General features: G+C 39.9%; 1 protein-coding gene across 9 annotated transcripts in view; it reads right to left on the reverse strand.

Annotated features, from left to right (window-relative positions):
* Positions 1-12,930, reverse strand: part of LOC115024441 (rho GTPase-activating protein 44-like) — a 78,569-nt gene that overhangs the window by 37,225 nt on the left and 28,414 nt on the right. Inside the window, exon 1 of one of the 9 annotated variants that reach the window (XM_029455982.1) lies at positions 632-667. The exons of the other annotated variants lie outside the window; for them this stretch is intronic. The gene's annotated coding sequence lies outside the window, so the exon portion shown is untranslated. Of the gene's footprint in view, positions 1-631; positions 668-12,930 lie in introns of those variants that run through there. 9 annotated transcript variants of the gene reach the window in all.

Below are 12,930 nucleotides of genomic sequence, written 5' to 3' on the forward strand. Positions count from 1 at the left end.
GAATACAGACACAGACACAGATCCTTGTGTTGTTTGAGCAGATACAGATAATAACGTCTCGGTACACCTCTACTCTCTAGCTCGTATTCAATTGATGCAAAATGCAGCAGCCAGGCTGTTAACAAAAACTAGTCTTAGTTTCATATCACTTCAATTCCTTCATTGGCTTACAGTAAAACACAGAATTGACTTACAGTATGTATCTAATGTTTATGAATGAAGAATGATTAAGGCCTGGGAGCCTTAACCCTAAAGTGTTCCTCATCAATGGCTTATAACTTGTCAATAAAGCATAAGTAAATTCATTATTTGTCACAATTTATAAACCCCTTATAAAGGCTGCCATTAAAAAGTGGTACCTAACAAGCAAAACTGCATACATGCTATAAAGCACAGATGCAAGTAATAAAACCCCGCTGTAGTAGGAGCGTACATGCATTTATGGATGTTTTTAAAGCACTAAGATCAAGAAGCCAAAACATACAACAGCTCTGTCCATTCTGACAACACCAAACCAACGAAGTCCGCCTCACCTCACTTCCTGAACAACACAACACATCCCCACAGATCGTATCCTGACACAGACAGACTTTACTATCATTTAAAACCTTAAGGTTCTCCCAGGACTTACAGAGCTGTGCTTTTCCTGCGGGAGAATCTAGTCCTGCTGATCTGCAGCTTTCTCTTCCACATCCCCCCCTGCTAACCGGAGGGAAACCACCTGTTGCCAGGCAGGAGCCGAGTGAGGGGAAGGGGGAGAAAGTGGAGTGACACACAGAGAAGGAGGGCGTGAGCCTGGAGAAAGAGACCTGATTATCTGGTCTTTTCACTCTTTCATTCTTCACCGACAAATCTGTTTTCTCGGTTACAGAATCACTTCTGTCAGCGGGTTGAACTGCAGAAAACTGATTTATAGATGTTTGCAATAAAGAAAAGGATATAAAACATAAGACCTGGGAAACAATGGATTGATTCTGACCTTTTAAACCCGCCCAACACACAGACACGCTCACACACCATTGCTCTCAGGGTTTGTCTGGATGATTATTATTCATCTGGCTGAGGTGGAACAGCTGGAAGCAGGAGGACAGAAAGGGAAAGACATTTTATTTCATTCCTCCGTCTCCTCTGCTGCTGGTGTCTGTTCTGCTGTGAGCCTCAGCATGCAGCTTCCTGACTGGCTCTCTGCTTCTTTCACACACAGCTCTGAGCTAGTGCAGCTTTTTGAGCAAGTGTGATGTGTTGTCCTCTCATTTAAAGGCATATTGCACCAAAAGTGGTGGACCAACCGACGTCAACAGCCACCTGCAATATGTGTAGGTGCATTAGATCGAGAGAAGGGGATTAAATCATGTCCATATCTGTGTGGCTTTGTGAGTGTGTGTATAGCTTTAGCAGTAAGACAGTGTTTTCGTTAGCACAGCCACAATGGCTCTGTGTCTGTGTGTTGATTTAACCTAATTTACTTCTGAAACACTTCTCTGACGTTTATAGTAAATCACTGACAGTCTCTGGATTCATTTCCTCTCTGACAACAAGGACAGATTTACTGGCTCAGTGAATTTAACTAGGAAGGATAATGATCCCCATGCTAACACACACATGCACACACACACACACACACACACGCACACACTAATGAGCAGGTTAGCAATTAGTCAACCCCAGTGCTGCTCTTTCACACACTCAGACAAAAACAAGTATTCCAAATATGCTCACAATGCAAAGGACTATTTCTCAATTTGTTTAAATTGCATGCAGGCGCACACGCACACACACACACACACACACACACACACACACACACACACACACACACACACACACACACACACACACACACACACACCTCGATATGACAAACACAAGGCTTTAACAAAAGAAAAACAAACTGCTGTCAGCTGCTACGTGATTCTTTTTTCCAACCAGACAACGAATATTCACTGACTTTTTCTTGACCTCCCAGTCCTGCTTGTATTATATTTGCAAATTTACCTGCATAATAGAGTATAATAACATCTGCAGAGACAGCAAATGTCTTGAGTTTGAACTGTCATGTCCTCAATTACCAGCAGGAGGCAAGATTCGATAATACTTTGACCGCATGTCTCCCTGAGGGAGAAGAATGTAATATTAACTGTATTCTAAAGCTGCAGCATAATGTACCTGCAGTGCTGCTGTGGATGCTTCAATGTCACAGTGACTTCTTGTAAAAAGCAGCTGTATACTGGACAATGTGTGTATTCGGTGGCACAATGTTCTAATGTAAAAATAGTCATTATGAAGAAGCAAACTGTTGCAGTATGCTTTTTAAACCATACATATTTCCATCTAAATCCTTTTAATGTACCTTTGCTCCCCGCTCTGCCTGAAAACATTTCTTTTTTTAAATAAAACATGCATGCTGTTAACATTTCCCCCGTGTTTGGCCGAGTCTCTGCATATCTGCACGTGTAAGGAGAGGAGAAGGTCAGCTGTTAATGTTGTTGTGCTGACGTTTCCACTCGGGGGATTTGGTCGTTGTAACGCAGCATGACGGAGGTCACAGCTGAGGAAGGGAGAGGCTGTACAACACATGGTTCATATTTGGGGAAAAAGATCAAAATCAAAGGGGAAAGAACATTATGTTATGTATGGTCACCTCAGAAAAGAGGGGAAAAGCCTTTATCCAGAATATTAATTTGAAGATCCTCCATTCATTTGACTCCTAACTCACTCTGACTCTCTCTCTCTGCAGCTCTTTGTTAATTGTCTGACACATCAAGGGCGCTAAAGCATCCCGAATCAAAGCCTCAGCAGCAGAGTCAGGACTTTACTGCAGCATCAGCTTCTGTCGTCACACACGGGATTCCCACTGGTACAGAGAGAAGAGAGGGAGGAAGCGAGGCAGGGATGAACAACACAGAAGCAGCAGGAACTAGAAGACGATGGAAGAAGATAATAGATGTGTAAAAAGGGGTTTAAGGGGTTTTAAATCTTAGAAAGAGGAGCTGCAGACAGAGGGTGAGAGTACAGATTGTTCTTCTTGTAAAATGACTCAGCTCTCTCTGTTTTTCCTCTTACTCGGGTCCAGAACGTTTGGCAGAATACGTAGAAACCTTCAGATTTGTGTGCCATACACTTCGTCAATTAAAAACATGAGCTCTGATGTCCTTAGAGGACAAAGATCACAACGTCTATTCTTGATGATAACTACCAAATATTCACTGTTGACAGAATGACAGAACCCACAAACATTTATTTATTTTTCTGTATACTAAATGGTGGGGAGATTCTTTCTTTTTTTCCACATTGTGGGATACGTCAATAATAAGCAGCAACATTGATTTTGATGCATTATTATTTTTTGTGCAGGAAACCAGTAAAAATGCATACATTTGCCCCAAACTTACGGGAAGAAAATGGTTCAATCTGGTAGAAAATAGTAAAAACTACAAAGCCAGGACGTTAGATATAAAGCCTGATATGACAGAATGCAGGATTTTATGCTGTAATGGGGTTTTAATGGGTTTCAATGGAGACCTTTGTATCCTTAAGGGTGCCATGTATAAGATATGCCCACAAGCTCTAAAGAAACAGGAGTCTCTACTTCTGGGTCCATACAATCTAAATGTAATTACATTTTTGGATGTATAATTGACAATCCCTTGGGGCAGCTATGCTTCTTCAGTGACTCACTATCAGCCTCTAGAGGAACAAGCGGTATTACAGGACTGGACGGAGTGGGGCTAGATGGTTAGCATGCTAATTTCAGTAGATATCTCTGCAACATAATACAGAGACATCTTTGTCATAACGTCAACACTGTTACCTCTTCATATTCTGTTTTAAACTTAAGTCCTGGTATATCTTTACACATTGCACCTTTAAACCTTAGAGCTAAAACTCACAAAATGTACATAATATTCGACTCCCAAAAACATACAGACACTGACAGACTGCATTACTGCTACACTTCAAAAATCCCCCTCATATGGATTTTAAATGCCTGAATAGGGCGAGTCAGCACTCATTAATCATTTGTGGCCTTGGTAAAATAAATAAAGAAGTAAAGAAGTATAAGGCTCTGGTATGAAGAGAAAAACAGAGTTTAGCAGAATGTTTTAGGGGGAAGAATGAGAGAAATAATAGGGCAAGAGTTATTAAATGAATCTATATAAAACCATGCTGAACTTATGGTAGATGATAAATCTGCATTTCCCTATCAGCAGAGGCTCATTGGACGTTCCCAATTAGCTGTGCAACACAAAGCCAGGGTCAGTGACCCTTGAAGCCTCAGAGGTCAAACACGGCATCAACCTCTATGAAGCTGTTGTGCTTGTGAAACGCATTTATTAGATTCCACATTTGCTCTGCACTTTATTGTGACATTGTGCAGCTTTAATTACAATCTCTCCCTGCGTCATATTAAAATGTGTCCCCTCGAGGTGTTACTGAAGCTTGACTGTGGAATAATCTGGCAGAGCCATTCAGAACAATAAAAGCAGAGATGGCATCATAAACGTGTAAACAACATTTCCAGCTCATTTCTCTAATAAATGTTTTCATTAGTGTTTTTTCTCTCTCATTCATATCACTGCAGCAGCTCTAATGTGCAGGCGAATGAGACTTGCACAACAAACCAACACTTCAACTGTCGCTGCTGTTTTAATAGAGAGAACAATCTCCGTGGAGACGGATGAACTTCATCGGACAGATGAGAGCTGCACATGCAGCAGATCACTTCCTCAATCACAGCATATTTTATATCATATAAGTCATATTACTGTTGCTGCATTAATGCGAAAGCAGCAAATAAATGTTGCAGCTTGTCACGGTGGAGTCATTTTTACAAGTTTAAACACGACTGTGAAGAAGAAGAAGATTGTTGTTAACATGAACGTAAACAACCCGGCTTATTTTTTCAATGTTGTTTTGAGGAACATGTTTGTTAGGCCTTTAAGGATACACACAATGTGTTCGGGAGAGCAGCATCAATGGAAGGATTTCCTTGGCTCTGTTGGACTCATATACAATACAATATGTGCTCACCTCTGGATATATCAGCCAAGGATACAACAAGCTGCACTGATAGCGAAATGACTCCTCAAAAATACACTATACCATGCTTTCTACCAAAATAAATGAAAGAAGCTAAAGTTCCTAAATGTTAGCTGTTAACTCAAAACACAAGCAGCTGTACAGGAACTTTGCCTAAATAAAATATTTTCCTTTAAAACAAATTGAAATCAGAATTTAGATTATGAATGTGTCCAAAATGTTATCACCTCATCATTTTATCCTTTTAGACGTTTGTGTGATATAATATAAGCGTATATTCTTGAATTATGGCCAAAATGTGTTTTGTGAGGTCACAGTGACCTTGACTTTTGAAAACCAAAATCCCATCAGTTCATCCTTGTGTCCAAGTGGACGTTTCTCCCAAATTATAGAAAGTCCCTCAAGGCGTTCCAGGGATATCGCGCTTACAAGAATGGAACGGATGGACGGACAACCCAACATATTAAAAAATAATGCCTCCAACCACTGCTGGCGCCGGCGCGGGAGGTATTAAAAAGGTAGGACTAGTACAACACTCCAATTTCACTTTTAATTTCGCCACATGGACGTTTCGGGCTGTTCTAGTCTTTCATTTTTGGTCATTCATTTTGAGAAATGCGCCATTCATTTCCTAGAAACAATAGAAAATCCTGAATAAATAAAACAATACGAACTGTCTGGGCCACTGAGAGGTCACAGCTCTCACTTCAATTCTTCCATTATGTTTTCTGCCCACCTGTCTGCCATGAGCTCCGATCAATACAGCAGCAACGATGTTTGTCTGAACGAGCAGCAGACCTGAGAAAGCAATTATTTGTCTCTGCTTAAATATATCCATTATATGTCGGCAGGCTGGTCATTCAACCCAGACTGTGTGGAGAAGCAGCAGGCAAAGAAAATATATCACTCCACCGGGAAAGGATATAATGCACTTGGACTGCATTATTACAGTATGTAGGCTTAGAGTAGAACAGGTCTTATACATTGAATATGTAATTCATTCCATCTTAAGAAGGGTAATCGGTATATGATGAGGAAAAAATGTTTCAAGGACAGAAAAATCCCCCAGGAGAAATGTTCCAGGTGAAGTCAGATTACCCAGCATGCTTCTCTCCCGCCACTAAGTGAGGGGGGGGGGGTTGCTATGGTAGCAGGTGTTGCAGCGATGGAGTGGATGGATGAATCAAACGTCAAAGTGGAGAAGGTGTGTGAAGATGAATGAAGCGGCGGAGTAAAGTAGAGTCATTCCTCCAAGCAGCCGTCTGAGGTGCGACGCCGGTGGTCGATCTTTCATTTGTCACAACAGCAGAAAATGAGATCTGTATCTCTCTCAGTTTGCATTCACACACACACACACACACACACACACACACACACACACACACACACACACACACACACACACACACACACACACACACACACACGATCTCACATTCATGGATTCAAGGTCATCTGCTCCACTGTGTGGGGGTGGAATAAGAAATCATCATGGAGCCTTTAAAGACGATCCTGTCTCAGTGAAATGTAAATCTGTACACATGTTATACTAATAAACTTGTCAACTGTTTCTGCCTTTGCACCTGAAAGAAATAAAGTGTCTGTTTTCAACCATATTTTATTTATAGATTGTTCTATTTTCTAGCTATTTGATCAACGCTGAATATAAAACACTGTAAGCGCGACAACAAACGTTCACTTAACACAGAGCTGGAAATCAAAACTGTCAAATTGTCAATTGTCGGTAGAACTGAAGAATAAAACATTCAGTAATAAGTGAAATATAGACCCACCATGGTGTACTACATGAAGTGCTTTTTACGTCTTTATAGAAAATTGAAACATATGCCGTTTCTTGCAAAGAGTTACAAGAGAAGTTTGATACCACAAACACATCTGCGCGTCAAACACATAGCTAGAGATGGTAAGCAATTAGCTTAGCTTAGCATTAAGGCTAGAAGCAAACTCCCTAATTAACACGCAGTATGAAGGTTTTTTAATCTGTATATAATAGATAATGTTAATATAGATAACATTAATTAAAAATAAGTTTGTGTTGGTTTTACGAGGAGTTACATTCTCCAGCTTTTCTTTAGTGACCAGCATTAAAAGCTTCGGACTGAGCCCAGCTAGCTGTTTCCCCTCTGCTTTCAGTCTTAATGCTAAGCTAAGCTAATCACATCCCGGCTCCAGCCACGAGACATGAGGGTTTCCTGCTTCTCATCTAACTATCAACAAGAGTTATCCCTTTGTCAGTCAGAAATTGTGCTAAAGTGATTTTCTAAATTAGTGCGAATAATGTTCATCAGCAATGCATTATTTTTGCATTTATGTATTATAACGCATCCTAATGTGAATAGCTTATCCTTGCATTTCAACAGGTGTTTCTTATGTGTATGTGAGCCCGCACACTGCCTCCCAGGGACAAATAAAGTGTTTTGACTTGAGTTGACATTTGCAGGCAAGTTTTTAGCTGTTCAAGATGCTAACTGTGTAATCTGAAGCTGCACAGTTTCCCGCTGGAGAAAGTTTGTTTGGTGACGTGTTAAGAAGACATGGAGATATGGCTACAAAGCTAACGTGGGTTGTGGCTGAGGCTCTTTTGCAAAAATATAACATTTTAATTTCTTCCTTTTGGGTTCTGCTTTTTATTCTTGAAAGAGAGCACAGGAGATGTTTTTGAAATGTACAGAGTAGATCTGAAAGCTGTATCAGCGAGAATCATGCAGTTACATTTTTGTTGGACTTTAAAGACATAAATTTGATAAATAACTCAATTTACCCAGGTTTAAATTACATCTTGTTTACTCGTTTGCCAAAATAATCATTCTCAGAGCATATTGATTTGTTTCTCTTACAATAAACTAAATAAATAAACTAAGCTAAATATTATAGCACATAATGTGTAGCTTCTGACAAAGATAACTATCAAAGGCGGTATTGTGGTGCTTAATATTGAAATGTGTACTTCAAAATGGTCCAAATTATCCAGCAATAAAATGTTCAGCACAGTCTCAACAATCTGTTTTTACCACCAAAGTAAATCTTTCCTTCGTGGGGATCCATTGAGCCTTGTGCTATTTACAACAGACCACCTTGATTCTGGTGTCCATGCAGAGTCCATGCAGAGCACATGCTGCATAGTAAACAGCCCCGACACCCCACAGCACAGATAACAAAACACAACCGGGGGCTAAAGCTTTTTACCAAATCAAAATGCTGCTCACAGCCAAAAGTTTCGAGCGCCGGTGTCCAGCTCTCCAGAGGGTTTGCTATTTTTCTCGAGGAGCACAAAATCCCACAGCTTTTCTCAGATGAATACAATGAAATGGCCTGACTCATTCCAGATTCACCCAGAGTACCTCGGCCCCCGTTGGCCCTCACGACTGACAAGGCCACAAAACAGAGCAAAGAAAAATAAGAATCTACCGTAGGAGGTCGTGCGCTTTTTAAAGCCTCCAAAGGTTCACTTTCTACCTCTTGGGACTAAACGATGCTGCCTGAAAAATAGCACAGAACACCAAAGTGAATATTTATAACAAACAAGACAAGTATGTTTGCCCAGTTTAAGAGCTGAAAGAGCAGAAACCCCTTTGATATACCGTATCAATACAAAGGTGGATTAATGTACTTTAAAGGTGTCAGTGTGCTTCAAAGGAAGTCCAGAACAATCAATCCAACAGACTCGCCCACTTCATGCAGCTCTACTTTATCATGAGATTATAAGGGGGCACATGAGGTTTAAAAATCTGTGTCCTCTTGTTGAAGCGGTAAACTAGCTTGAATTGTTGCTACACTGAACTTCTACTTTCAATGCTGATCATTAAAGTTTCTACGGCCAAACAACTTGTAATCGTTGTTTGTGCCATAACAAAATAAAATGCCGTTTTACAGCTCAGCAAAAATGACAGGACTTGCGTCACAGTGTGCCATGAACAGGCAGCTGATCTCCCAACATATGACAAAGGAATGTGTTGTGAGGAAGAACAGAGATCTGATTTGAATGTTTCTTTAAAGACTGGGAACTGACTCAGGCAGCCGTGCAGCTCAGACTGAAACTTTAATGCTTCATGGTTTGATGGTATCAATATTTCAGTACTGCTAAAAATACAGGCATCTCAACAATATTGTAAGAATGGGTAAGAACAGCGTGCTCTGAAACCGTCACTTTCACTTTCATTTAATCTGCTGATTATCTTTTCTATTCATTGATTTGTTGTTTTCTCTATAAAACGCCTTCAAATTAATTGTTTTTCCGGACCAACAGCCCAAAAACTAAAATATTTAATTAAAATAAATGTTTTGTGGCTTGAAAAATGACTCAGATGATTAATTGATTATCACAAAAGTGAATAGTTATTTTCCTGTGAATCTAATGGATGAATTGAGTGTTTGAAGTCAAAACTTGTTCAGTTAATTCAGAAACACACAGCAGCGGTGGAATATAAATGCTGTACTTAAGTATCATTTTGAGGTACTTGTACCTTACTTGAGTATTTCCATGTTATGCTACTTTATACTTCTACTCCACTACATTTTGGAGGGAAATATTTTACTTTTTACTTTTCTACATTTATTTGACAGCCAAAGATACTTCGCAGATTTAGATTAATACAAAATATAAATCAACTAATACATTAGGATGTATTATTATAGATTAAATTACCCAGCAGTAGCCTATATCAAAAAGATCTATTTAATTATACTACATAATATGTTATATATCTTTCTGAAATGGGCCATAATTAATTATTGATATTAATAAATGCATAATGAGTACTTTTACTTTTGGTACTTTAAGCATATTTTGATGGTGATATTTTTGTACTTTTACATGTGACAGTGTTTCTGCTCTGTGGTATAACTACTTTTACTTCAGTAAAATACAAGTAAGTAAATGGTGTTTTTTTGTCATGAGGGTGCATCTGTTCACTAACAAACAAGTCTTGTAAGTTTACATTTAACATAAAACACACACACAAGTATTGTAATGCTCATGTGAGACTACAGTAACCAGTGTTGCCTCCCCGGCTGAACTCTTCCACACTCAGCGTGCCGAGCCCTCCTCGTGTCGACATGCGATCCGACCCCGTGGCTTTATTTTCATATTCTTTAGCCAGCTGGCCTGAACAAGACTGACGGTGCTTCTCGACACCAGAGACACTGAAACATGTTGAAATGTTCGGGTTCAGGACATTTCACTGACTGGACACCTGTGTGCTGATGTTACTGCGCCTTTTTCTCACACAGACCAAAATCCTATTCAGTGTTCATCATATCAAAGGGGAGATTGTTTCTGTTGTTGTGTTCGTCCCCGACGGCAGTGCAGTTATACAAATACACTGTAAAACACATTTACAGGAATGTTTTACAAACTCTTTCACTTGTTTCCCCTTAAAATGACATTCTTATCTACTTGTGATCCCTCATCACAGATACATGGTCACATTAATATCTCAGGATAAACCCTCTCATTCTCAAGGAATTTCCCAAAACAAGAACAAACTGAAAACACAAGACAAAACTAAAAGAACTAGAAACCGTCTTATGATAGGATCAAACCAGCCGTGACACCAAATCGAGCCAATGGCCCCTTCCCCACTTCCTTTACCCTACTTCTCGCGCCCCTGCTGGGACCTCACCACATCTTCGAATTTGACCTTTATTTTGGTCTCAACTACACACAGTTTTGTGACGGCATCTTGCATAGTTGCGACGCTAAAGTGACAAAATATGTCCACAAACAGGCAGACAGACAGACAGACAGGCAGACAGACAGACAGGCAGACAGACAGATGATTTTGTTAGGCGATTAATCAATTAGTTGATTTAATTGACAGATCTGTAAAACTGAGTTTCTCCACAAAGAATCAAGCAAAAGCACCTTAAATCTTGAGTTTGGATGTGCTCATAAGTATCTTGGAAATAAGTAATTCAGCATGACAAAAGCATCGTCGACTAATCGACTACGAGGGAGCAGGATATGAGTTGTGATTCTTTTCTTCCCAGATTGTTTAATTTAATGGATTTTAATGCCTGAAGAGGATCATTTATCTTGTATTGTTTAAGAGATGGGAAATAATGATTAACCAACTTTCATCATTGACTCATTGTTTGTGTCCAACCAGTTAAGAATATGCTAATGTCTTCTATGATAGCAAACACGAAATGTAGCTCTGAATAATTGTGATTGGCTCATTTTCTGAAATGTTATAATTGAGAACATGACACAATAAATAATCTTAACGTGCAGCCTTAACGCAGAGGCCTTGAAGCAGGCTAGTCCTACCTCTCAGATCTATCTTGGGACCCCACACGTTTTACTGTGCAGGTAAAACCATGTTGGGAAAATTAGCCTGCAGATGCTGTTAAATCCAAATCCATGTTAACAAATTCTGCAGGTCCCAGAGAAAACTGAACATCTGGTGGAAGCGGCTGAATCTGAAGACATGTTGTGTTCCTCCAGCCCTCTCCCTCCACCAGCTCCACCCAGTCCCCTCTCCCCACCAGGAGTTGGGTCAGAGCCAGCGATGGGGTGTGCGAGGGTCACACATAGTTTGGCAAACCGGTCGATGCTCTGACGCCGTGTGTTCTTCGTTCCCTCTCTTGTTTTTATCTCCAATGTTTTCTGCTCCTTACATCTTTGCAAAATTCTTGTGCCTGTGCCTGGCTGTCAACGTTCCCAGCTCTGAGGAAACACACAGCGATCTGGCAGCCGGGCTGAGGACAGCTCATTGGACTCGTCTCTGCAGGAGGATTGGGAGGCTTCTCTCCTGCCAACTTCTCGTCATACTCAACAATTACATGGAATGACTAATAACTGTGAGAAGAGGACAGAAGGAGAACAAGGAGACAAACATCCAGAACGCAATTCCCAAAGTTAGAAAACACACGAGGCTGGGTTGCACCAACATGGAGTTATTTTTCTCTGTTGACGCATTTAAAAAGCAGAGCCACTTATTTAAACTGGCCCATGTCTCACGCCTCATGCTGTCTGGAGTTTATAAAGGATGTGTTGCTAAGGTCTGTTGTTGTTTATGTTTTATTGTCATTTGTATTCTTATAAAGCACTTTGTGATCTCGTTCTATGAAAGGTGATATACTAAATAAACTTTGCTTACTTAAACCCGATGAAATCATGGTTCGACCTAAAATCATGTTGCTTGATTTAATCTGTTGCACCAAAACTTTAAACTTCAATTTAAAATGTGATGCAGAATTTACTTTAAACTTACATTTAAAATGGCTGCTTTTTGAAATGCCAGTTTTTTTTTCCCTTTTTTTAATCTTCTATTATTTGGCCAACACGTTTTTCTTAAAGGAGGAGAAACTAGAGCTTCTAAGCCGAGCCATCACAGCTAACATAAGATTAACTAACTGACTCTTTTAGCTAGTCTACCTGCTTTATAACCCCGGCAGCATGAACATGTATTTAATTATTAAGGCCTGTTCATTTATTTATTCTAATTTGGGTAAGCAAGAGTCTCCATATTAATTCAACTCTATTTAATTTAGGTTTACATCAATAAACTTGGATTCACTAAATAGGAGATTAATTTTTTAATTGTGCAACAGAGCTTTGCTTAATTTTAAATCTGGATTTACTCATTTTAAATCAAGTTTTGCTCAACTCTGATTAGAACTAATCTTAGATTAACTAAACCGTTGTTGGTGCAGCCCAGCCCAAGGGTGAGAAACAAAAACACCTTTTATATTCATGTTGACATTGCCGAAGCGGTAAAATAACTCATGCAGGTGACAGGCGGCTGAGACAATCTGGTGCAGGGCCCTGGAGGAGTGACACGGGGTGTGCAGAGTGTTTTGTTGTTCCTCCCACTGAAGGATAACAATAACAGTGATCTGTGAGAGTCGCACCTTCCTCCTCTCCCA

The sequence above is a fragment of the Cottoperca gobio genome, chromosome 19, assembly GCF_900634415.1.
Source record: "Cottoperca gobio chromosome 19, fCotGob3.1, whole genome shotgun sequence".
Classification (NCBI taxonomy): Eukaryota; Metazoa; Chordata; class Actinopteri; order Perciformes; family Bovichtidae; genus Cottoperca; species Cottoperca gobio.